We start from the raw sequence: 27,146 nt of genomic DNA, 5'->3' as shown, positions 1-27,146 counted from the left end.
CATGTTAAGGACACCGCCTTTTGAACGTGGGATGTAGGACAGAACGTGAAAATCTTCTTGAGCAAAATGCCTAGGACTGACCCCAACCTTCCCGCACCCACTCCTTTGCCCTTAAAAAGCCCTTTTCAACTGCACATTGGGGAGAAGGAATTAAACTTTGTCTCCTGTCTCCCTGCTGGCCAACCTTGTAATAAAGCTTTTTCCCTTCTACAAGAGCGGGCATCTCATGGTTGGCCTAAGGGGTGCATTGGGCAGCAAGCCCTTCCTTGGTTACAATACTTGGGTGGCTTCCATGTTTTAGCTATTATGAATAATGATGCTATGAATATGGGTGTTGAAATATGTTTTGGAGAACATGTTTTCAACTCTTTGGGGGAGTATATACCCAGAAGTGGAATTGCTGGGTCCTATGTAATTATATTTTTAAATTTTTTTAGGAATTGTAATACTGATTTTTACAGCAACCATATATTTTATATTCCCAAGACAGTGCACAAGGGTTCCAAATTCTCCACATCTTGGCCAACACTGGTTCTATTCTTTTTCTTCTTCTTCTTTTTATTTTTTGATAGATGCCATCCTAATGAATGTGAGATGGTCTCCCACTGTGTTTCTGATTTGCATTTCCCTAATGATTACTGATGTTGAGCATCTTTTCATATGCTTATGGGTCATTTGCAGATCTTCTTTGAGGATATGTCTACTCATGTACTTTGTTCAATTTTGATTTGGGTTGTTTGATTTTGTTGTTGAATTTAGGAGTTCTCTATCTATTCTGGATATTAAGGCCTTGTCAGATACATGGTTTGCAAATATGGTCTCTCCCATCCTGTGGACTGTGCTTTTACTCTATTGATAATGTCTTTTGAGGCACAAAACTTTTTAATATACATGCAGTCCAGTATGTGTATTTTCTTATTTTATTGCCTGCTCCTTGAGTGTCATATCCATGAAATCATTACCAAATTCTCTCTTGTAAAATTTTGTCTTATGTTTTCTTCTAAGGGTATTATAGTTTTAGCTCTTACATTTAGGTCTTTGATCTACTGGAAATTAGGCTTTGTGTATGGTGTTATGTAAGGGTCCAAATTGATTCTTTTGCATGTAGATATCCACTCTTTCCAGCACAACTTGTTGAAAAGACTTTTCCCCATTGAATAATCTTGGCACCCTTGTCAAACATCATTTGATGATATGGGTGAGGGTTAATCTCTGGGTTCTCAATTCTGTTTCCATTGGTCAATATGTCTGTCTTTATGCCATGACAATGCTGTTTTGATACTGCAGATTTGTAGTTAGTTTTCAATCAGGAAGAATCAGTCCTTCAACTTAGCACCTCCTTTCAAGATTATTTTTGGTATCTGGGCTTACTTGAGATTCCATAAGAATTTTAGGATGGGTTTTTTTCCATTTCAGCACAAAACATCCTTGAGATTTTGATTAGGAGTGCACTGGATTTATTGATCTCTTTGGATAATGTTGACATTGTCACAATAAGGAGTCTTCCAATCCACGATGAGGGGATGTCTTTCATTTCCAGTAGTGCCGGGTGGCTGTTCAGGTTGAGGGGGCAGCACTCCTCGAGTTAGTCATGCAGAAACCCACAATTCCTCCACACTGTACCTTCACCATTTCCTTAAAACTCATCGACCATCAACAGAGGGGAAAATGCATGTAAAATGCACGTGGGAAGTTTTCAAGGACTGGGTGTGCATGGAACACACATTTCTTCCACTCCTCTCCATTAGCAAAAACTATGGACTGAACCACTAGACCCTAACACATGGCGACTACAGACTCAACCAGCAGACCCCAACAAATGAGTACTGTGGACTAACCAAGGGCCAGGGACTCAGGTTCCTGGTAGAATCCTTCGCCAGTTCAAGCTGACTCACTAAGCCTTTGTCTGGCACTGCTGACTAGCCAAGGGGTAAGACTGATGCTCTGATAGAGCATCCTGTCAATCTAGACTGACCCATTGGCCCTGGACTGGGAAGCCAGTTAGATCGGGAGCTCAATGAAAAGACAGTGGATCTCAGATCTGAGAGGAACTTACCAACAAGACTCAGAAACAGCAAAAAAAGATGGAGAACTCAAAGGTTTTGCAGGTACCAATGCCTGTGTTTCTCATCCCCAAAGCTATGAGATATCTCCTTTGGATCCCACTGCTGCCACCAAACTAGTACAAAACAAAACAAAATTGAGTAAATTTTAAATATCTTATTGGCTTTATTCAACAGTTCATGAATCAGGCAGCATCCAGTCTAGCAGAGAGAAAGGAGTTCCAAGGAGCTGTACGAAATGAAAGACTTTTATAGGCAGAAGGGAGCAGGAACAATTAAGTTACACTAGACAGCAAAGCGGGTTGGTTACTGCAAGGTTACCTTCCTTTAGGGGATGGCAGGGCTCTATCAGGAAGATGACCTACTCGTGTTGCTCATCAGGTGCTTCCTGATTGACTGGTTTAAGATTCCATCACTGGGAGGGCCAAAAGTCTAATTAAGTCTCCGCTTGTTGACATGGGGCGTAACCTAAGTGGCTCCATTTAGGCCTGATGTCTTGTTTTAAACACATGACTTCTGCTGGTCCCTGATTTCCCTAGTTACACCTCGGCTGTCCCTTCACTGACCGTTGTTGGTCATACACGCACTGCACCTGCCTCCAGTCCTTCCCTTTCAACACCGTAATCTCACACACAGTCCCTCCCAACACTATCAGGACGTGTCCCACCACACGTCCCCTATACCTTCCACACTACCAGCAAGATGATTCACAAACACCACCACCATTTATGGGCTGAGAGGGCTGCCCATGCACTGGGAATCAGGAGTCACAGGGTCTGTCACTTGGCCTCCAATCACCTATTGTACCGCAGCTGAAGGGCTTACACTGCGGAGAGACTCAGTTGTAGCCAAATCCATCAAACAACATCATCTTTGCTCCAGGCTTCCTTCAAAATGCTCCACCCACTTTCTGCCCCAACAGCTCCTTGAGGGGTCACTTTGAGGTAGACTTTGAGGCCACCTTGGTGATTTTGTGCCCAGGCCCAAACAGCTCTTGACCAACAAACACTTTAACCATATCCCTTGAAATCATACAGCACAGGGAACCAGTGAATGGGTGCAAATTACTGGTTTTACCTCCAAGACCCCTAATGAATATTTTACACCAGGAACATCCACTTTTGGATTTTACTGTGGGCTGATATCACAAGGCTCTCACCCAGTGAGCTTCTGTCTTCCCCAGCCATCTGAGCAACTTACTCCAGGCTATAGTCTGCAATGCATCTTTGTCTCTCTCTCAGCCTGCTTCCCTCAGGTCTCAGGTCCCCTGAGTTTCCTGCCCTGACTGGCTACCACCAACTCATAGAAACACTGTCAATCCTATAGCACTGAGTGTTTCGGTTCTACTAGGATTGACTGACTGGACTGGACATAGGTGCGGTGGCACTACCCACACAAAATCAGGAAACTGAGGCAACCAAGAAGTATCGAAAACCTTAACACCACACGGACAACAACTCCATGAGGACCTATACTAGCCCTTGTACAACAGTCTCATGAGTCTCTTGCCTAAATGGTTTTAGAAAATGTCCTGACCCTAGACTGTCTATACCGGCCAAGGAAAGAGGGGCTTGTGCCTTTCCTAGAACCACTTGCTGAATGTACCTCAACACACAAATTCAAACCTACCTCCATCAGATGGCCCAAGAGGTTAAAATATTGTATAACATTACCCAAATCTTTGAACAGATACCCAAGACCCCTAAGATCACTGACCTATTTACATGGCCAGTCTCTCCAAGTTGGGAACAAAGGAAACGGACTGGATTTTAGACTGTTGCTTGTGTAATCATAGGATTTGCTACTATAGCCCTCATCAGATGTTTACTCTCTTGACTACAACCTGCTCTACCCATAAGAACTTCATTAATTACCATTATTAAATATCCCAACCAACCTAAAATTAACCAATACCCTGATTAATTTAAAAAATTCAAAATTTTTATGGGAGAAAATCTGCTTAACATAGACTACACCGTTTTAAGCATTTCAAAATATACAGTTCAGTGGCTTTTAGTACAATGATTATGTTGTGTGGCTATCACCACTATCTAATTCCAGAACATTTTCAACACCCCCAAACAAACCCATACTCATTCACATTCTATTTTCTTCTAACCTAAGCCCATGGAAACAACTCATCTGAATTCTCCCCCATCTATTTGCCTATTCTGGACATTTCATTCAATGGCATCATGCTATCTGTTGCCTTTGTGGATGGCTTGAGTGAGCACACATGTCTCAAGGTTAACCCATGGCCTAGCAGGTAGCAGTACCTTATTCCGTTTTATGGCTCTATAAAATCCTATATTATGAATAGACCACATTTGGTTTATGCAGTCATAACTGGATAGATATTTTGGTTTGTTCCACTTTTGGACCATTGTGAACAATGTCACTTTGAATGTCCATGGACAAGCTTGCTCTTGTGGACATATTTACCATGGGCCTCTCCAGGTCAATTGTAATTCTAGGTTTAAGATATTAAAAAATGCGAACCTGTTTTCTGCAGTGGCTGCATCATTTTACTTTCCCATCCGTAATGTATGACGGTTTCCCTTTCTCCATATCTTTACCAACACTTGTTATTTTCCATTATGTTGAATATAGCCTTCATTTTGAGTGTGAAATAGTATCACACTGTGCTTTGAATTTGAATTTTCCTAATAATTAATGATACTGAGCATCTATCTTGTGCTTATTGGTCATCTATGTATTTCCTGGAGACATGTCTATTCCAATTGTTTACCCCTTTTCATTGACTTGTCTTTTATAACTGAGTTCTAAGAGATGTTTATATATTCTCAAAATTAGAGCCTTCTCACTTTTATAAGTTGCAAATAGTAGGAGACTTCAATACCCCACTTTTAACAATGGCTAGAATATCCAGACAGAAAATCAGGAAAGAGCAGACATGAAAACATGAAATACTAAATTGACCTATCAGACACACACAGAACATTTTACTGGACAGCAACAAAATGTACACTCTTCTCAAGGTCACACACACTATTTTCCAGAACACATCATGTGTTAGGTCACAAAACAAGTCTTAACAAGATTAAGAAGACTGAAATCATACCAAGTATCTTTTCCCAACACAATGGCATGAAACCAGAAGTCAATAACAGAAGGAAAACTGGAACATTAATAATATGTAGAAGTTCAACAAAAAACTCTTATACTTAAAAGTAGATCAGGGGTTCATCCCTGTGCTGTAGCGGTTAAGTGTGTGCGCTCCACTGCTGGCAGCCCAGGTTCAGATCCTGGGCACACACTGATGCACCACTTATCAGGCCATGCTGTGGTGGCGTCCCACATAAAGTGGAGGAAGATGGGCAAGGATGTTAGCTCAGGGCCAGTTTTCCTCAGCCAAAAGAGGAGGATTACCATGGATGTTAGCTCAGGGTTGATCTTCCTCACACAAAAAAAGGTAGATCAAAGAAGAAATCAAAAAGGAAATTAGAAAATAGCTCAGGACATACAAAAAGAGACAATAAACACACCAAAACTTATAGGATGCAGCAAAAGTAATACTAAGAGGAAAGTTTATAGTGATAAACTTGTACATTATAAGAGAAGAAAGATGTCAAAGAAACAACCTGACTTACAACACACAGCATTAGAAAAAGAAAAAATGAAACCCAAAGTTAGTAGAAGGATGGAAGTCATCAAGAGGAGAGTAGAAAAAAATGAAAGACAGTGTGAAAGATTAATAAAAGTAAAAGTTGATCTTTTGAAAAAATAAAAGTGATAAACCCTTAGATAATATATCTAGAAAAAAAGAGAGATGACTCAAATAAACTAAATTGGAAATGAAAGAGGAGGTATTACAACTGATGCTTCAGAAAGAAAAAGATCAGAAGAGACTATTCTGAACTAGTGTACGCTCATAAATTGGATAACCTAGACAAAATAGATAAATTCCTAGAAACGGCCTACGAAAGCTAAATCATGAAGAAATAGAAATCTTGAACAGACCAGTAACAAATAAGCAGACTGAATCAGTAATCAAATACCTCCCAACCAGAAAGGACTTCTCCACTCTGCCTGACTTCACCACAGAGTCCTGAGCCAGCCTGCCCCAGCCCCAGGCTGACTCCTGTGGACCTGGGAGGCTCCCCGTAGGCTTCTGCAAATCCAGGACCCTGGCTCACCCTGGAGCATGCCAGCTCTGATGGCTCCAAGCAGCATCCTTGAAACTAGGCTTCCACCAGGCTCCTTGGAACCCAGGCCCACATCTCAGCCTAGGGGCTGCCATCTTCAACAGCCCAAGGCGGCTCGTGTGACCCGAAGTGGTGTCCTTGGCACCAGGCTCCTGGTGGGCTTTGGTGAATCCAGACCCTGGCTCACCCAAGTTCCTGCCTATTCCAGGCAGCCACAGGCAGCACCCACAGCCACAGGCAGCTTCTGTAACAGGACACTCAATGGGCTCCCACAAACACAGGACCACAGCTAACTCCACCTATGGCTGGCTCCAGCAATCCCAGGTAGATTCCATGGTACCAGGCTCCCCAGTGGCTGCTGGGAACTCAGGCCCATGGCTCACCACACCACCTGCAACTTACAGCAGCTGTAGACAGCTCTCATGGAACCAGGCTCCAGGCAGGCTCCCACAAAACCAGGCCCCCAGCTCACCCAGGTGTTTGCTGACTCAGGCAGCCCCAGGCAGCTCACATGGCACCAGGCACTGTCAGGTTCCCATGAACACAGTCTTCCATCTTGACCCAGTGCCTGCTGCCTTCTGCAGCCTCAGGCAGCTCCTGTGGCCCCAGGCTCCCAGCAGGCTCCCAGGAATCCAGAGTTCTGGCCTACCCCAGCACAAGCTGTCTCTCATGGCACAAGTCTCCTGGCAGTGTCCCGTGAACCAAGGCTCTCAGCTCATCCCAGCACTGGCCAACTCCCATGGCCCTGGATGACTCCAGTGGCTGCAGGCTCTCAATGAGGACCTGCCAAATCAGGCTCCAGTGGGGCTACTCATGAACTCAGGGTTCCAGCTGTGCCCAAGGCCAGACAAAATACCGTGGACCCAAGCTTTCCACTCACTCCAGCACCAGGCTGCCCAAGAACTCCAGCATCAAGCCTGCCCTGGACACCACCAGATGGCTTACCTAGGACTCCTAGATGGGCTGACTGTGAAGGCTTTGTTTTGCTAAATCCAGTCTGTAAAAAGTGGAAAAGATACCTACTTCCTCAAATTTGCAGACAGCAATGGAAGGCCACAAGGATCATGAATAATCAAAGACCCATGACACCACCAAAGAAAAAGAATAAAACTCCAACGACCAACCAAGAAATGGAGATATAGGAAATATGTGACAGACTTCAGAACAACTTTCTTTGAGAAATTCATAAAACTCTAAGGAAACACAGATAGACTACTAAATGAAATAAGGAAACAGTGCATGAACAAGTGAGAAGTTCATCATAGAAACAGAAATCATTAAGGAAAAACAAATAGAAATCCTAGAGTTGAAGGACACAATGACTGAACTGAAGAATTCAATAGAGAGCTTCGAAATCAGATTCAACCATGTACAAGAAATAATTAGTGAACTAGAAGATGTGTCATTTGAAATCATCCAGTCAAAGAAGCAAAAAGAAAAAAAGAAATGGATAGGAATGACAAAAGTGTGAATTATGGGATACCATGAAAAGAAATAGACAAGCATTATTAAGGTACCAGAGGAGAAGACAGGGAGAAAGGAAAAGAAAGCTGACTTAAAAAAAATAGCAGCTGACACCTTCCCAAATGTAGGGAGAGTTTTAGACATCCAAGGTCCTGAAGCTGATCTGTCACCCTAAAATTTCATACTAAAACATTCTTCTCCAGGACACATTATAACAAAACTATCTAAACTCAAAAAAAGGATCAATCAACAGGGACAAGTTCAACATGACGTAAATCAATGAATGTGATACACCACGTTAATAGAATGAAAGATAAAAATCATCAAATAATGTCAATCAATGCATAAAAAGCAGTTTGACAAAATTCAACACCCCTTCATGATAAAAACTCTCAAGAAAGGTTATAGAAGGAAGATACCTGAATATAATAAAAGGTTTACATGACAAAACCCACAGCTAATATCATATTGAACACTGAAAGGATGAAAGCTTTCTTGCTAAGACAAAGAACAAGGCCAGCGTGCCCAGTCTCAACAGCACTCTTCAACATGCTTCTACAAGTCTTAACCAGAGACATTTGGCAAGAAAAAGAAATAAAATGCATCTAAATTGGAAATGAAGAAACAAAGTGGTCTCTGTTTGCAGATGATATGATTTTATATAGAGAAATACCTAAGGACTCCCCTTTAAACTATTAGGACTAATAAACCAATTCACTCAAGCTGCAGGAGACAAAATCAACGTATAGAAATCTGTTGCCTTTCTGTACACTAACAATGAACTATCTAAAAAAGATATAAAGAAAAAAATCCTATTTACAACAACATCAAAAACAGTAAAATACTCATAAATAAATTTAAGCAAGAAAGTGAAAGATCTAGACACTGACAACTATAAGACATTGATGAAAGAAATCAAAGACACAAAGAAATGAAAAGATATCTTATGTTCATGGATCAGAAGAATTAATATTGTTAAAATGTCCATGCTACCCAATGCCATCTCAAGATTCCATGCAATTCCTATTAAAATTCCCGTGACATTTTTCACAGAAATAGAACAATCTTAATATTCATATGGATCCACAAAGACCTCCAATAACCAAAGCAACCCAGAGAAAGAAAAAGATGAATTCATCACAATTCCTGATTTCAAACTTTATTACAAACCTATAGTAAGAAAAATGATATGATACTGGTATAAAAAGAGACACATAGACCAATAGAACAGAATCAAGGGCCCAGAAATAAAACCACACACATACACTTTGCTAACAGTTGACTAGTCAGCTAAGAAGACTCCATGGGGAACGGATAGCTTCTACAATACATGGTCTTGGGAAAACTGGATAAGCACATGCATAAAACTGAAATTGGACCCCTATGTTACACCACTCTAAAAATGAGACCATATTGAATTAAAGACATAAATGTAAGACACCAAATATAAAACAACTGTAAGAAAATATAAAGAAAAAATCCCCATGAAACTGGGCTTGACAATGACTTTTTTGGATATAACATCAAAAGTGCAAGCAATGAATGCAAACCTTAACAAGTGGGATGACATCAATCTAAAAAGCTTCTGCACAGCAAATGAAACAATAGGTAAACTAAAGGGGCTCATATCCACAATATATAAGAAACTCTTACAACTCGACAGCAAAGAAACCAACAAAACAGTATGAAAATTGTCAAAGGACCTGATTAGATGCTTTTCCAAAGAAGACATAAAAATTGTCAACAGGTACATGCGAAGATGCTCGTAATCACTCATCATCAAGGAAATGAAATCAAAACCATAATGAGATATCACCTCACACTTGCTAGAATGGTTATTTTCAAAGAGACAACAGACAACAAGTGTTGGCTAGACTGTGTAGAAAAGAGAACGCTGTGCACTGTTGGTATGAGTGCAAATTGCTACAGTCACTATGGATAAAATATGGAATTTTCTCAAAAAAATAGAAATAGAAATACTATATAAATGAACAATTCCACTTCTGGTTGTATATCCAAAGGAATTGAAATCACTATTCTGAAGAGATATCTGCACCTCCATGTTCATTTCAGCATTATTCACAAACTGAGGATGTGGACACAATCTATGTGTCCATCAATGGATAAATAGATAAAATGTGAGGTATATGTATATATACATGAAATATACAATGGAATATTATTTAGCCATGCAAGAGAATGCAATCCTGCATTTTGTAACAACATGGATGGACCATAAGGCATTACACTAAGTGATATAAGTCAGAGAGAGAGAAACAAATACTATATATTCTCACTCATATGTGAAATCTAAAAAAGCCGAACTCAAAGGAATGGAGACTAGAATGGTGTTTGCCAGGGCCTCGGGGGTGGGGGAAAAGGGGAGATGTGAGTCAAAGTGTGCAAATTTCTAGCTGTAAAATGAATAAGTTCTGGGGATCTATTGTACAGCATGGTGACCATAATTAACAATACTATATTACATACTTGAAAGTTAAGAGAGTAGATCTTAAAATTGATAGCTAGAAAAAACAAGTTAATTATGTGAGGGAATGGAGGTGCTAACTCACCGTATTGTGGTAATCCTTTCACAAATCATCATCTTGATTATCTGAAACTTACATATGTTATATGTCATTAATATTTCAAGAAATTTAAAAAAAAATCTCTCAAGAAAGTAAAACCCAGGACCAGATGAATACACTGGTGAATTCTACCAAACATAAAAAGAAGTATTGAAAACAAGCCTTCTTACATTCTGTCAAATATTGAAAAAGAGAGAACACTTCCAAACTCATTTTATGAGGCCAGCATTACCCTGATACCAACACTAGACGAGGACACTAAAAGAAAATAAAATTACAGACCATTACCGCTGATGAACATAGATGCAAAAATCCTCAACAAAATACTAGCAAACCGAATTCAAGAGCGTATTAAAAGAATTATACACTACGACCAAGTGAAATTTATTCCTGATATACAATGGGAGTTCAACATTCAAAAATCGATCAATGTAGGAGTGACGTCAGCATCATGGCGGAGTGAGCTTTCCCGTGAATTCTTCCCCCACAAGATACAACAAAAGCAACAGCCACAGACCAACAACGGAATCCCAGACAGTGAAAAGCTAGAGCGGAGGGATCCACACTGCTGCACGTCTGAGAGCGGAACGTGCTGGGCCCCCGGAGGAAGTGGGGAGAGGTAAGGAGAACTCCGCTCCCTCCCCATCAGATCAGCGATCCGGTCCGCGCGGCTCCCAGAGAGGGGGGAGGGGCGGCCCTTGGGGGGAAACTGTAGCTCTTCGGGCTCTCTAAGCCAGTGGGAAACTCCCGCACAGAGGGCTCAGAGGAGCCACAGGGCTACCATCAACATCTGAGCAACCCAGAGAGCGGATAAAGAGGGGCAAACGAGAAGCCTCCCACGTCAGGGACCCAGAGGGCAAAAGAGAGAGCTCCCCCCTCCCCGCAACCCGGACTCTGCAGCTCGACCAGATCTAGCGGTCCGAGGCAGACCTGAATAAACTGGATTGGACCCGTGGATCGCAGTGGGGAAAAAAAACAAAACAAAACAAAACAAAACTGCGGATCGCAGCAGAAAAACTGGGGCAGAGCGCAGGGGGCTTAGACTACACAGCCCTTTACCACCAGACAGTGGCGGCAGGTGGAAATTGCAACCAGAGACTTCCAGGATGAGGAAAATCAAAACCAACACAGGAACCACAATGCCAAAATATATGAAATCACCAGACCAGAAACAAAATGACAAGCACCCAGAAATCAACCCCGACGACACAGAAATCCATAAACTAAATGACAGAGATTTCAAAATAGCTATCATAAAAACACTCAACGAAATACGAGACAACACAGACAAACAATTCAATGAGATTAGGAGTTTCATCACAAAAGAGATTGAAATCATAAAGAAAAACCTATCAGTGCTGATGGAGATGAAGAACACAATGGAGGAGATAAAGGAGAATCTGGAATCTTTAAAGAACAGAGCTGACAATATGGAGGAAAGAATTAGTACTTTAGAGGATAGGAATACAGATATACTCCAGATGGAAGAAGAGAGAGAACTAAGACTAAAAAGAAATGAAGAAAGACTCCGAGATATATCGGACTCTATTAGAAAATGTAACATAAGAATTATAGGTATTCCTGAGGGAGAGGAGAGGGAAAGAGGAACAGAGAGCCTATTCAAGGAAATAATAGCTGAAAATTTCCCAAATCTCGGGAAGGAGCAGGAAATACCAGTAAGCGAAGCCAACAGGACACCTATATATATTAACAGACAAAGGCCTTCACCACGACACCTAGTGGTAAGGCTAGCCAGGGTCAACGACAAAGAAACAATATTAAGGGCAGCTAGACAAAAACAAAAAATAACGTACAAAGGAACTCCCATCAGGCTCTCAGCGGATTTCTCAACAGAAACTTTTCAGGCTAGAAGAGACTGGAATGATATATTCAAAATACTAAAAGACAAAAACTTTCAGCCAAGAATACTCTATCCAGCAAAAATATCCTTCAAATATGATGGAGAAATAGTAACTCTCCCAGATAAACAAAAGCTAAGGGAGTTCATGGCCACGAGACCGCCACTACAAGAAATACTCAAGAAGGCCCTCAGGCCTGAAAACAAGAGAAAGGGAACACAAAGCTTGGAGTAAGGAGAAAAGTAGGTAGACAAAATCAGAGAAATAGTAGATCTTTACCGGAATAGGTTAGCAACCACTTAAATACTAAACTCAAAGATCAAAGGAAGAAATTCACCAAAAATAAATTTAACCTCATCACTGTAAACACACAGCCACAACACAAGATAGAATAAGGTATAACAAGAGCAACTTAGAAGGGGAAGAGGAAAGTGACTGAATTGACTTAGTATAAGGAAATAGGAGGCTATCAGATAATGGACTATCTCATACAGAAGATTTTTTGCCCAAACCTCAAGGTAACCACTAAACAAATAATCAAATTAAAACCACATATGATAAACAAAGAGAAAACTAGAAGAATCATAAGACAGAACAACCAAACTGAATTGGCAGTCCAAAACAAATGGGACAAGAAACAAAGGAAATGCAAAAGAACCAGAAAATAAGTGACAAAACAGCAACATTCAACCCTCATATTTCAATAATTACCCTAAATGTAAATGGATTGAACTCTCCAATCAAAAGATACAGAGTGGCAGGATGGATTAAAAAGCAAGACCCAACAATATGCTGCCTTCAGGAAACACATCTTAGCACTAAAGACAAGCACAGGCTCAGAGTGAAAGGATGGAAGACAATACTCCAAGCTAATGGCAAACAAAAGAAAGCAGGTGTTGCCATACTCATATCAGACAAAGTAGACTTCAAGATAAAACAGGTTAAGAAAGACAAAGAAGGGAAATATATAATGATAAAAGGGACACTCCATCAAGAAGACATATCACTTATAAATATATATGCACCCAACATAGGAGCACCAATGTACATAAAACAACTATTAACAAACCTAAAAGGAGAAATCAACAACAACACAATAATAGTAGGGGATCTTAACACCCCACTTACAGCAATGGATAGATCATCCAGACAAAAAGTTAATAAAGAAATATTAGACTTAAATGAAAAACTGGACGAGATGGACCTAGTAGACATATACAGAGCACTCCACCCCAAAACAGCTGACTACACATTCTTCTCAAGCGCGCATGGAACATTCTCTAGGATAGACCATATGTTGGGAAACAAAGCAAGCCTCAATAAATTTAAGAAGATTGAAATCATAACAAGCATCTTTTCAGACCATAAGGCTATGAAACTGGAAATGAACCAGGAAAAAAAAACTGGGAAAGTGACAAAAATGTGGAGATTAAACAACATGCTACTGAACAACCAATGGATCATTGATGAAATTAAAGGAGAAATCAAAAACTATCTGGAAACAAACGAAAATGATAACATGCCATATCAAACCATATGGGACGCAGCAAAAGCGGTCCTGAGAGGGAAACTCATAGCGATACAAGCCCACCTTAACAAACAAGAAAAAGCCCTAATAGGCAACCTTAAATTACACCTAACAGAACTAGAAAAAGAAGAACAAACAAAGCCCAAAGCCAGCAGAAGGAGAGAAATAATAAAAATCAGAGCAGAAATAAATGATATTGAGACCAAAAAAACAGTAGAAAGGATTAATGAAACAAAGAGTTGGTTCTTCGAGAAGATAAACAAAATAGACAAACCCTTAGCCAGGCTAACTAAGAAAAAAAGAGAAAAGGCTCAAGTAAATAAAATTAGAAATGAAAGAGGAGAAATTACAACGGATACCATGGAAATACAGAGGATTATAAGAGAATACTATGAGAAATTATATGCCAACAAATTGGACAATCTAGAAGAAATGGATAAATTCTTAGACTTATACAACCTCCCAAAATTGAACCAAGAAGAAATGGAGAATCTGAATAGACCAATCACAAGTAAAGAGATTGAAATAGTAATCAAAAACCTCCCAAAAAATAAAAGTCCAGGACCAGATGGCTTCTCCAGTGAATTTTACCAAACATTCAAAGAAGATTTAATACCCATCCTCCTCAAACTATTCCAAAAAATAGAGGAAGATGGAACACTTCCTGAATCATTCTATGAGGCCAACATCACCCTGATACCAAAACCAGACAAAGACAATACAAAGAAAGAAAATTACAGGCCAATATCGCTGATGAACATTGATGCAAAAATCCTCAACAAAATATTGGCAAACCGAATACAACAATATATTAAAAAGATAATACACCATGATCAAGTGGGATTTATACCAGAGACGCAGGGATGGTTCAACATCCGCAAATCAATCAACGTGATACATCACATCAACAAAACAAAGAATAAAAACCACATGATCATCTCAATAGACGCAGAGAAGGCATTTGACAAGATACAACATCCATTTATGATAAAAACTCTCAATAAAATGGGAATAGAAGGAAAGTACCTCAACATAATAAAGGCCATATATGACAAACCCACAGCTAACATCATACTCAACGGGGAAAGACTGAAAGCCATTCCTCTGAGAACAGGAACGAGGCAGGGCTGCCCACTCTCACCACTCCTGTTCAACATAGTACTGGAGGTTTTGGCCAGAGCAATTAGGCAAGAAAAAGGAATAAAAGGAATCCAAATAGGTAACGAAGAAGTGAAACTCTCACTATTTGCAGATGACATGATTGTATATATAGAAAACCCTAAAGAATCTGTTGGAAAACTGTTAGAAACAATCAACAACTACAGCAAAGTTGCAGGGTACAAAATCAATCTACAAAAATCAGTTGCATTTCTATATGCTAATAATGAACTAACAGAAAGAGAGCTCAGAAAGATAATATCATTTACAATTGCATCAAAAAGAATAAAATACCTAGGAATAAATCTTACCAAGGAGGTGAAGGACCTATACAATGAGAACTACAAGACATTATTGAGGGAAATCTACGATGACATAAAGAAATGGAAAGATATCCCATGCACGTGGATTGGAAGAATAAACATAGTTAAAATGTCTATATTACCTAAAGCAATCTACAGATTCAATGCAATCCCAATCAGAATCCCAATGACATTCTTCACAGAAATAGAAAAAAGAATACTAAAATTTATATGGGGCAACAAAAGACCCCGAATAGCTAAAGAAATCCTAAAGAAAAAGAACAAAGCAGGAGGCATCACAATTCCTGACTTCAAAACATACTACAAAGCAATAGTAATCAAAACAGCATGGTACTGGTACAAAAACAGACATACAGATCAATGGAACAGAATTGAAAGCCCAGAAATAAAACCACACATATACGGACAGCTAATTTTCGACAAAGGTGCTAAGGACATGCAATGGAGAAAGGAAAGTCTCTTCAATAAATGGTGTTGGGAAAACTGGACAGCCACATGCAAAAGAATGAAAGTGGACCATGTGCTATCGCCATTCACAAAAATTAACTCAAAATGGATCAAAGACCTGAAGGTGAGACCTGAAACTATAAAACTCATAGAAGAAAATATAGGCAACACACTATTTGACATTGGGTTTAAAGGAATCTTTTCGGATGACATGCCTACCCAGACTAGGGAAACTAAAGAAAAAATAAACAAGTGGGACTTTATCAGACTAAAGAGCTTTTATAAGACAAATGAAACCAGAATCAAGATGAACAAACAACCAACCAGCTGGGAGAGAATATTTGCAAAACATACATCTGACAAGGGGTTGATCTCCATAATATATAAAGAACTCACACAATTGAACAACAAAAAAACAAACAACCCGATCAAAAAATGGGCAGAGGAAATGAACAGACACTTCTCCAAGGAAGATATACAGATGGCCAATAGGCACATGAAAAGATGCTCAACATCACTAATCATCAGGGAAATGCAAATCAAAACAACACTAAGATACCACCTCACGCCCGTTAGAATGGCTATAATCACCAAGACAAAAAACAACAAATGTTGGAGAGGATGTGGAGAAACAGGAACCCTCATACACAGCTGGTGGGAATGCAAATTGGTGCAGCCTCTATGGAAAACGGTATGGAGATTCCTCAAAGAATTAAAAATAGAGATGCCCTATGATCCAGCCATCCCACTACTGGGAATCTATCCAACGCACCTGAAATCAACAATCCAAAGAGGCTTATGCACCCCTATGTTCATTGCAGCATTATTCACCATAGCCCAGAAGTGGAAGCAACCTAAGTGTCCCTCGACTGACGATTGGATTAAGAAAATGTGGTATATATATACAATGGAATACTACTCAGCCATAAAAAAAGACTAAATCGTCCCATTTGCAACAACATGGATGGGCCTGGAGCGTATTATGTTAAGTGAAATAAGCCAGAAAGAGAAAGACAAACACTGTATGATCTCACTCATATGTGGAATATAAACCAACACATGGACAGAGAAAACTGGACTGTGGTTACCCGGGAAGTGGGGGTGGGGGGTGGGCACAAGGGGTGAAGGGAGTCATATATGGGGTGATGGACAAACAAAAATGTACAACCCAAAATTTCACAATGTTAGAAACCATTAAAACATCAATAAAAAAAATCGATCAATGTAATACGCCACATTAAGAAAATGAAGGGGAAAAAAACATGACCATCTCAATTGACGCAGAAAACCATTTGACATAATTCAACACACTTTCATGATAAAACACTCAATAAACAAGGAATAGGAGGAAAGTGCCTGAACATAACAAAAGCCATATATGAAAAACACACAGCAAACATAATACTCAGTGATGGAAGACTGAAAGATCTTCCTCTAAGGTCAGGAACAAGGAAAGGATGCCCACCTTCACCACTTCTATTCAACACAGTACTGAAAGTTCAAACCAGAACCATGAGGGAATAAAAATAAATAAATAAAAGGCATCCAAATTGGAAAGAAAGAAGTAAAATGGTCTCTGTTTGAAGAGGATATCATCTCACATGTAGAAAATCCAAAAGACTCCACAAAAAAGCCATTTGATCTAACAGATGAATTCAGGAAAGTAGCAGGATACAAAGTCAATACACAAAAATCAGTTGCATTTCTATACACAAACCGTGAGATCTCTGAAAAGGAAATTACAAAAGCAATTCATTTATAACAGTATCAGAAAGAATAACATGTTTAGGAATTAACTTAACCAAGGAGGTGAAAGGCTTGCACCATAAAAACTACAAAACATTTCAGAAAGAAATTAAAGAAGACATACATAAATAACACACATCCCATGTTCATGGGTTGGAATGCTTACTATTGTTAGTGTCAATATTACCCAAAGCAGTCTACAGATCCAATGTAATCCTTATCCAAACCCTAATGATGTTTTTTGCAGAAATAGAAAAACCCGTCCTAAAATTCACATGGAATCCCAAGGGATTCAGAATAGCCAAAACAATCCTGAAAAAGAAGAACAAAACTAGAGGAGTCACACTTCTTGATTTCAAAACTTACTACAAAGCTACAGTAATCAACAGTATGGTATTGGCATAAAGACAGACATAGAGATCAATGCCATGGAATAGCGAGCCCAGAAACAAACCCTCATATATGGTCAAGTGATTTTTGACAAAGGTGCTAAGACCATGCAATGGAGAAAGGTTTCTTTTCAACAAATGGTGCTGGGAAAACTGGATATCAGCATGCAAAAGAATGAAGTCGGGCCCTCATCCAACACCAGATACAAAATTTAACTTAAGGATGTAAATGTAAGACCTAAAATAAAAGAAATCTTAGAAGAAAACATAGGACAAAATCTTCACGACACCGGACTTGGCAATGATTTCTTGGATATGACACACGTAACGAAAGAGAAACAATGGACAAATTGGACTCCATGGAAATTTTATAAGTTGGTACATCAAGAGGCACTATTCAGAGTAACAAGGCAACCCAAGAGTGGGAGAAAATATTCGCAAATCATATTTCTGACAAGAGACTGATATCCAGAATATACAGAGAAGTCCTAAAACTAAACAACTAAAAAACAAGCCAATTCAAATATGGGCAAAGGACTTGAAGAGACAGTTCTCCAAAGAAGAATGGCATACAAGCACATGAAAAGACGCTCAACAGCACTAATCATTAGTGAAATGCAAATCAAAACCACAATGAGACACCATGTCACACCCACTAAGATGAGTGCTATGGAAAAGACAGAAAACAACAAGTGTTGGCCAGGATGCGGAGAAATTGGAACACTTGTAAACTGTTGATAGGAATGTAAAATGGTGCAGCTGCTATGGAAAACAATATGGATGTTCCTCAAAAAATTGAACCTAAAATTATCATGTGAACCAGCAATTCCACTTCTGGATATACACCAAAGAGACCTGAAAGCAGAGTCTTGAAGAGATATTTGTACACCCATGTTCATAGGAGTATTAGTCACAGTAGATAAAAAGTGGAAGCAACCCCAGTGTCCATTGACGCATGATTGGATACACAAAATATAGTATATCCATGCAATGGAATATTATTTTGCACTAAAAAGAAAGCAAATTCTGCAATATGCTACACATGGATTAACGTTGGGGACATTATGCTAACAGAAATAAGCCAGTCACAAAAAGATAAATACTGTATGATTCCACTAACACGAGGTACTGAGAGTAGTCAAAATCATAGAGATGGAAAGTGAAATGGTGGCTGCCAAGGGCTGGGGGGCGGGGTGAAGGAAGAGTTATTGTTTAATAGGTATAGAATTTCAGATTTACAAGAGTTATGGGGATGAATGATGGTGATGACTATACAACAGTGCAAATGTATTTAACGCCACTGAAGTGTACACTTAAAAATGGTTAAGATGGCAGACTTTTTGTTATGTATATTTTAACTCAATATACAAAAAGGGAAAGAAAAGAAGAAATGAGCTATCAAGCCACTAAAAGACATAGTGGATGCTTAAATACATATTGCTAAGTGAAAGAAGCCAACTGGAAAAGGCTATATACTCTGTTCCATAGTTTTCATATATTCCAGTTACATGACATTCTAGAAGAGGCGAAACTATAGAAACAGTACAAAGATCTGTGTTTCCAGGAGTTGGGGGGCAAGGGATGAAGAGGCAGAGCACAGGGACTTTTAGGACAATCCAACACTTCTGTAGGCTCTGTCATGGTGGATACATGAGATTATGCATTTGTCAAAATCCAAGTACATGACAGCGAGACAGAGAACCTTAATGTAAACCACGGACTTGGTTACAAACACTGTATCAACATCAGCTCCTCACTTGTAAGGAATGAGCTGCACTAACACAGGTGGTCATGCAAGATGTTAACAGTAGGGGAAACTGGGGGGGAGGAGGGAGAAATGCTCTGCACTACCTGCTGAATTTCTCTGTCCATCTGAAACTTTCCTAAAAAACAATCTATTAATTAAAAAATAATCAATGGAAGGTAGGGAGTTGGTAGAAATATGGACAAAAGAAGATTATCAGAATATTGATAAATGTTGAAGCTGGGTAATAGGGACATGGGGGGCTGTCACACTTTTCTGTTTAATTTGTGTATGTTCAAGGTTTTCTACAATAAATCATTTTTAAAGCTCCAGATTAAATCTAGATTATATGTACAAAGAATCAAAGAATGTGAAGAAAACAGATATTTTTAAAGCAAGTCCTCAAGGGGCACACTGAGGGAAGGTGCAATCACACTGGATAGAGAGTGAACAGCCTGGTTCCATCAGGAAGGTTCGGAGCTCAGTGAGCAAGGCAGACGACAGCACAGTTAGGGAAGTGACAGATAATGATCATGGAAAAATGTTCGCCCTCACAGGTCACAGAAATGCTATCGATGGGCCCTGACAGGACTGCCCTAGGATTTACAACGTCGTGACACCCAGAGGTTTAGTGGGCTCAGGGACAGAACACCACGTCCTGTGAGAATGCCAATCAGCAGCGGCTTTCTGGAGGGCAAACCTCCTGAAACCTGGAACCTGCAGGCCACTGGACCAGCAGCTCTGTTGTACGGAATCTGTCCAAAAACAAAGGGATTGGGTAAAGATGATGGACTGAATAAACAGATGTAGAGACTCTTGATATAAAATCCCTAAAAAGTGACCCAAAGATTCCTTCAGTGATGAACAAATTCATAATAGCCCTGGGAACCATCAACAGAGCCGACATTTTGAGGAAGACATCAAAGACAGACAGCAGCTGTCTGTCATACACAAATTAAGACCGGGGACCCCAGCGGGAAGCTCCGTGTGGGCCATGGAGACCAAGCCGGAGCGCTCTCTCTCCCTCCCCTCCTCCCCCTGCTACTCACGTAACACCTCCTGCATCGCCCTTCCACTCCCAGCCACTGCCCACCTCATGCTCCAGGAATACAGGAGCAGAGGCACAGGACGCTCTTTCCACCAGCACATCTGTCCTCATGTTCTCTGCAAGTCCCAAGGCAGCAGAGCTCAGCCTTGCACCCCTTCAGGGTCCAGCACGCTCCTCCCAGGCTTTCAGGCTCCTCCTTTCCATCCAGTCCTCCCTGCAGCAAGACACCTCCTAGCTCACCTCCACGTTACAAACAAAACTCTCCTTTGGACCCATGCTCCCTTTTGGCTACTGTCCACTTTCACAACTCCCCTTCACGGCTAAACCTCTTAAGTAAATTGCCTCATCCCTACTGCCCTCCCACGGCCCCCATTCACCAACTCTAGACCCAGCTTCATTCCCACCCTCTCAAGGAGACTGAGGTGACCAGTGATCCCACGTGGCCGAGTCGAGCCATCTTTTCTCCATTCTGATCAGAGCTGTATCCGACCCAGTTGATTGCCACTCCTTTCTCCAATACACTTTTCCCCTCATGGCTCCTGTGACTCCATGCTCCACTGTTTCAGTCCCCTTTCCTGGACCCTCTTCAGCTGCACCTCTGCAAACACTGCCTGATCCTAGGCTGGGCCGTGGTCCCTTCTATGGCTACAGTGTCTCCAGGAAACCTCATTCAATTCCATGGTTTTAAACATCTCTGACCTCATCCTGACTCTGCAGACACACCGATGCAACTTTAAGAGGTTAGGTGCTAGCTCCCCAGCATCAGCACCTAAGGAGTATCTCAGACTCGATTCCTCTCAAAATTTTACTGTCACATGAGTTCCAAAATAGCATCAAATATTTCCAAAAAGGAGGAAAAATTTCATACCATAAATAGTGGTGAACAAAGTAACCAATAAAATGTATACTTACATCCAATCATGGCTACTTGACGGGGAAAATAAGAACACAGAACTAAGATCAGACAGTCTCAAGCTGGGGAGTGGAAGGTGAGGAGCTGGGAGTGTAGAACACAGGATCTGATCAACTCTAAGAATTGACAGAAAGACAGACAGAAATGGTTGTTCCTAAAAGCTGAAAGACACCTACTAGACGAATAGAAAAATCATGAGAAAGCCTAACAAATTAAAAATTAAATTAAATGGTAGACTCAAATTCCAATTTATCAATAATCACAATTTTAAATGGATTAAATTGCGCTATAAAAAGAGGAAGGCTCTCAAGTTGAGTTAAAGTATAGTTATAAAATAAAGGGATATAATGTGGTTGAAAATAAGGAGATAAAGAAATAAGACTTTAAATGGGACAAAAAGAGGTTTTCTGTGTTGACAAGTGTCAAGAACACTTATGCACCTAACAATATGGTCTTGAAACATAAAGCAAAACTGGACAAACATGAAGACACAGGCACCTCCAGAATCACAGGGAAACCTACCTTACCTCTCTTAGAAATCCACAGGTCAAGTGATACAGTAAGTTAGGAAATACATCGGCTGACAAACACAAAAAAGCTAGATCTAGCCTCAGCCCGAGGGACAACAATGTAAGCAACTAGTGGAGAGGATACATTCTCCTCAAACCACAATGAAACAATCACCACAAATGACTGTGTGCTAAGCCACAGTGAAATTTCTAAAGAGTCCAAAAAGCAGAAATCTATAAGTGACCATATTACTGGGCCTTAAAGCAATAAAAGTAAAAAATAATCACAAAATATTGGCTCCTCTCCCCCAACCTATCCACTTGAAAATCTGTCAACGCCCTTCTAAGTCTCTCAGGTTAAAGAGGGAATCCAGACTGACAGGACAAACTCTTTAGAAATGAACTGCAATGAGAGCAGCATGGGGCAAATCTATGGCGTGGGGACAAAGGGACAGAAGAAGGGACACAGCCTCCACTGCAGGTATCAGGGAATATCAACTGTACACGAAGAAGCTGACCACTTCCCTCCAGGAGCCAGAACACCACCACAATAAAACCAAAGACTGGAGAATGAAGAGAGGATTCACGAGGCAGGAACAACAACGTAGACATGAGCAATGGAGTCAAGGGCTGGCTGTCTGGAAAGACCTGTAACAGTGAGAAACCTTGTGCAGTCTGACCAAGAGGAACAGACAAAGGCACCAAACTGTACCATCAGGTACTACAAACTACAGAAACAGCTTTAACGTGATAAGAAAACATAGTGGATGGCTCTGACCAGGACATCAGCGGCCCTCAACTGGAGCTATCCTTCCTCCAGAATGCATCTGGAAACACACAGGATGGGTTTTGTTTCTTGCTTTGTGTTGTCCTAATGGCTGTTGCCCTGGGGGTCCAGGAGGTCCTGAACAGCCTGTCACATAGTGCCGTTTCCCACCTGAAGTGTTACTGACATCTGGGAAGACAAGCACTGATCCAGATTAAATGAACAACGTGGTAGAGAAATGGTTTCCATGGATCTATAACTGGGAAAAGATGGTACCTTCAATATGTAAAGAATATCGAAAAACCAATGTTTACAAGTACTAAACTGTAAAAGAACAGGAAAATCAGAAACATAGCCAATAAACACACCAAAAATATATCCAAACTATTTGTACAGGTAGAGAAATATGTATGTAAAGCACAGGAAACAGTCTAGGAGATTACACACCAAATTTTACTACCAACAAGGAATAAAAGTTGGGAGGTAAGTGAGAAATAGGTGTTTTTACCACTTCTTAGCTTATGTATTTCTTTAGTGTTTTAATTTTTACAGAAGAGAACGTATTCTACTCAAACAGATGTTTAAAATTTTAAAGAAATTATTAAAATGTTCAAAATGACTTCAGTTCAAGGGTATTCATTAAAACATGAATGGAAAGAACCTCCCCATGACTTTAAGAGTCTCCCATAACTTTTCTAATAGTTTACTATGTCGATTTTGTTTCACATTTAGATCCTAACTCACTGGAATTTACATTTGTGTGTGGGATGCAACAGAAGCTGATTTTCTCCTGTTCAAGTGGAAAACCAACCGTCCAGGCACTGTTCATTGGGTAGGTCTGGCTTTCCCAGCTGACCTGCAATGTTTCCTTTCACGCCGGCTAAACCCCAACAGCTATCGCTGCCTCTCGAGTGCCCTAGAGTGAGCAGGGTGAGCTCTGCAACCTGGGCTCCCTGTCTGCGAGGGACGGCTACCAGCAGAGCCTTCTCCCAAGACAGCAGCAGGCATGCTACACACAGAACTATTCAGGGGTCGTCTGCTGTGGAGCAGGAAACCCCTCATGATGAGCAGGCAGTGGGGGAGCCCTGAGCCCCGGGACTGACCTCGGCTGGGGGCCACAGGCTGCTCAGGCAGGGAGCCGCCTCCCTTCAGCTCGTCCAGCTCCTCCTGCTGCGGGTGAACCTAGCTGTCGGCGGCTGCCCCGCTTCAGCTCGCCACTCTATCCACCTGCTCCTGCAGGTGGCACACATGTTCCTGTTCCCCTGGGAGCAGAAGCAGTAGGAGTGCAGCAAGTTGAAGAGTTCTTGGGCCCCCAGCACTGACAGGATGACCCCGCTGAGGGAAGTGGGGCCAGTGTTGCCGTGCTCGCCCTACACAGCTTCTGTGGCTGGCTTCGGGCTGACGTCTGTTGGAGGGTGGAGGTGCTCTGGGAGGGTTTCTGAGCCATCATTGTGAATGATGAACTTGGGGGCTCTGGGCCAAACCCTCATCAGGCCCCAGGCTGGTCCCGCTGCAGCTGGTCCCCACATCTCTCTTCAGCCTCCTTTGCTCGACTGGCTCTTGAGGGACAGATGGCCTCTCTTGAGTGAGTGTTGAGGAGAAACTGTAAGAAGGAAGCCAGCCAATGAATCTACTTGCCCCAGATCCTGGGGGGTAAAGTCACCCACAGAAATGTCACTCTTACTTAGCAGGCCCTGGCAGGGAAGAGGGGTTCTCATCGCCAGCATCTACAGCAGAAGTGTTTGCATCTCACTGGCTGTCTGACCCTGTGGAGGCCACACTGTCTCCTGGAGTTCCTTCCAGAGACTCTGTGCTCAATCCTGACTGGTGGCTTCCTGGGCAGCCCTGGGTGGATGTTCACCCTGAAGAGTGGCTCACTTCAACTTGCAGGAGCCCGGCTGAGCACTCAGGTTTTCCCTCGAGGACCACGATGAACCTGAAGCTCCTTCCCCATCTGCTTCACCCTTATGTTCCTCAGGCCCCCAGCGGGCTTCCTGGTGTCCTTTCTCCTGGGACGGCCATGTCCTTCAGAGCCCCCTTCTCCCTCAAGTGGAAGATGGAGGGTATGGCCGTGGGCTTGAGCACATAGTACTGAACCTCCAGCATTTCCGAGAGCTTTTTTGGTGAACATTGGTGAAATGTTCACTACAGACAAAAGAATGTTTAGTGGGGTCCCTTCATCCCTGTGAACAGCTTTTAACAACTGGACCAGACGTTTTGAGCCCTTTATGGGGAGACTGAAAGGATAAATGAAAAAGCAATTAGAAAGAAAGAGTTAAATGTCTCCCCCTAAAATGATCAATTATAAAGCAAAACAAGTGTTTTTGCGAACACCCAAACCTGTAACGACTATGCCCATTTCAACCCTTAGTAAAGATTTAAGGAACACCTTCTGCTTGCAAGTTATTACTGGAATAGAAAGATGAAAGACCCACTGTCTACCTTAAGGAGTTGACTGACTGTAGGGCAGAGAAGGAAGGAAGGTGAGGACCTCCTCCCAGGCTGTGGTAAGTGTCCTGTAGGGACACAGACGCTCAGGCAGATAGCACAGGATGGTATCAAGACAACAGGAAAGGCTTCAGGAAGCCTCGGAAATAGTTCCTAGAAGGTCATGGCTGCCCAACCCTCCTGCTGTCCCTGGGATGCAAGACTTTGGGTGTTAAAACGGGGAAGGTTGGTCCCCCTATTTCATAGCCAGGCCAGGTGTCGGCCAGCAGAGACTCCCAGGCACTCAGCAGGGCGACTGGCCCAGCTCTGCTCAAGCAGCTGAGGATGCGGGACCACCACCAAGAGGAGGTCAGCACCAAGAGCTGTGGTTTTGTGTTCCTCCTGTCCTTCCACTACCAGAAGGAAAGCTGCTCCCTGTACAAAGCAACCTGCCCCTGCAAGGTACTGACCAAGATACTTCATAATCTTTTCTCCTCATTAAGGTAAAATCTCTATTTAGACCATAATTGTGCACATGGGGGGTGGGGTGGTCTCTCCCGAGGGCTTTCTGCTCCACTTGAGGTCATCTAAACCCCCTGAGGCCACTGTGGACCAGATCAGGTGGGTACTAGCTCCTCAGGGAGTTCCAAGCAACACGACATTCTAACCTTTCTCAATGCTTTGTGACTAGTTTCCCAAAGACCTCCACCTCCTTTGCCCCTAGAACAGGTTTGACCATGACACATGCCATAAGCAACTTTCTCTGCAGTGTTTTGCCTCATTCTCAAAAACAGTAACAAAACTTTTGGGACACGGGCTCTGAAGGAAACTGTCAAGAAAGCAGGGTGGCTGACCTCTAAAACAAGCTCATGTTACTAGTTCTTTGGATAGATTGTAACAATTTTCAAATTAGAACAAATCACTGTAAACTTTCAATAAGACTATAGACAACAGTGGCATTCAGGTCTTTCAAACTTCAATAACAACCTGCAACATGAAACAAAAGGATCTGCCAGCAGGTTTTCAATGTAGAATGTCTTCAGTGCACTGTTCTGGCACCTCCAGCGTGGAGTCCGCAGGAAAGGACTCGCTGAACTAGCTGAATTCCAGAAGCTCTCATGAAGGGAACCAAGCCAGGGGGAAGGCAAACCCCTCACCAGACTGTGAGAGCCCAAGGAAGACGTGGAGAGAGGAGCCCCTTCCCCGAGTCCCCAGGGTAAGCCTCCCTGTGAAGATTAGGCTGTGTCCTGTTCCACCCAGGATGCTGTCAGTTGCAGAGTCCCAGTCTGCATGGTCAGCCTCCCTATGAGAATGGGACTGTACCCTGTTCCCCCAGATGCTGTCAGATGCCCAGTCTGCAGGGACAGCCTCCCCGTGAGGAGTGGGCCTAGCTCTGCTCTGCCCAAGATGCTGTCAGGCACCTCTCCAGGACTCACCTCCACACGCAGAGCCACCTTTCCCTGCCCTGCCAGGACCCTTCTAGCAACAGAGCAATTGGGAGATGTATCCATTCAGCAGATACAAGCTGCATTTGCTCAGCTACATTCCTGATCGCAGAGATCAAGGCAGGCTCCCTTGCCGTCAAAAGAGAAGAAAAGTCACAGCAAATGCAAGAAGATAGTGACCTAAGGAAGAGCATTTACGGAATATACTGTTTCTTGACATTTTTGGCCCCAGCCCGAATCAATGGAGAGTAGGGTGGCCACAGGGTGGGGGTGAGAGGGTGATGGAGGCCATAAGGTTGGCGCTGGTGGCTGTGTGGTGGCTGTGGTGGCCTGAGGCGCTCCGAGCAGAGACGGTGGCGCAGACCAAGGCAATGCAGTGCCCAACGCTGACTCACCAGCTGGACCAGCCCTGAGGCCCCTAGCACAAAGTGCCGCCCACCTTGGGCTGGAACTCATGGGGGGCTGACGGGGCAGCGGTGGCTGGTTACCTGTGGAAGAAGATGGAAGTTTCTCCTCATTGCCCTGCCAGTGGGAGCAGTTCGCGGCCACACAGCAATCACCATCCC

General features: G+C 42.0%; 1 long non-coding RNA gene across 1 annotated transcript in view; it reads right to left on the bottom strand.

Annotated features, from left to right (window-relative positions):
• Window positions 1-27,146, bottom strand: part of LOC131401826 (uncharacterized) — a 98,782-nt gene that overhangs the window by 6,129 nt on the left and 65,507 nt on the right. Inside the window, exon 2 of the long non-coding RNA XR_009218021.1 lies at window positions 2,057-2,179. This is a non-coding gene — a long non-coding RNA (uncharacterized LOC131401826). The remainder of the gene's footprint in view (window positions 1-2,056; window positions 2,180-27,146) is intronic.

Source organism: Diceros bicornis, assembly GCF_020826845.1.
Source record: "Diceros bicornis minor isolate mBicDic1 chromosome 20 unlocalized genomic scaffold, mDicBic1.mat.cur SUPER_20_unloc_1, whole genome shotgun sequence".
Lineage (NCBI taxonomy): Eukaryota > Metazoa > Chordata > Mammalia > Perissodactyla > Rhinocerotidae > Diceros > Diceros bicornis.
The sequence above is the reverse complement of the archived record's forward strand: the minus strand, read 5'-3'. Positions and strand labels throughout refer to the sequence as shown.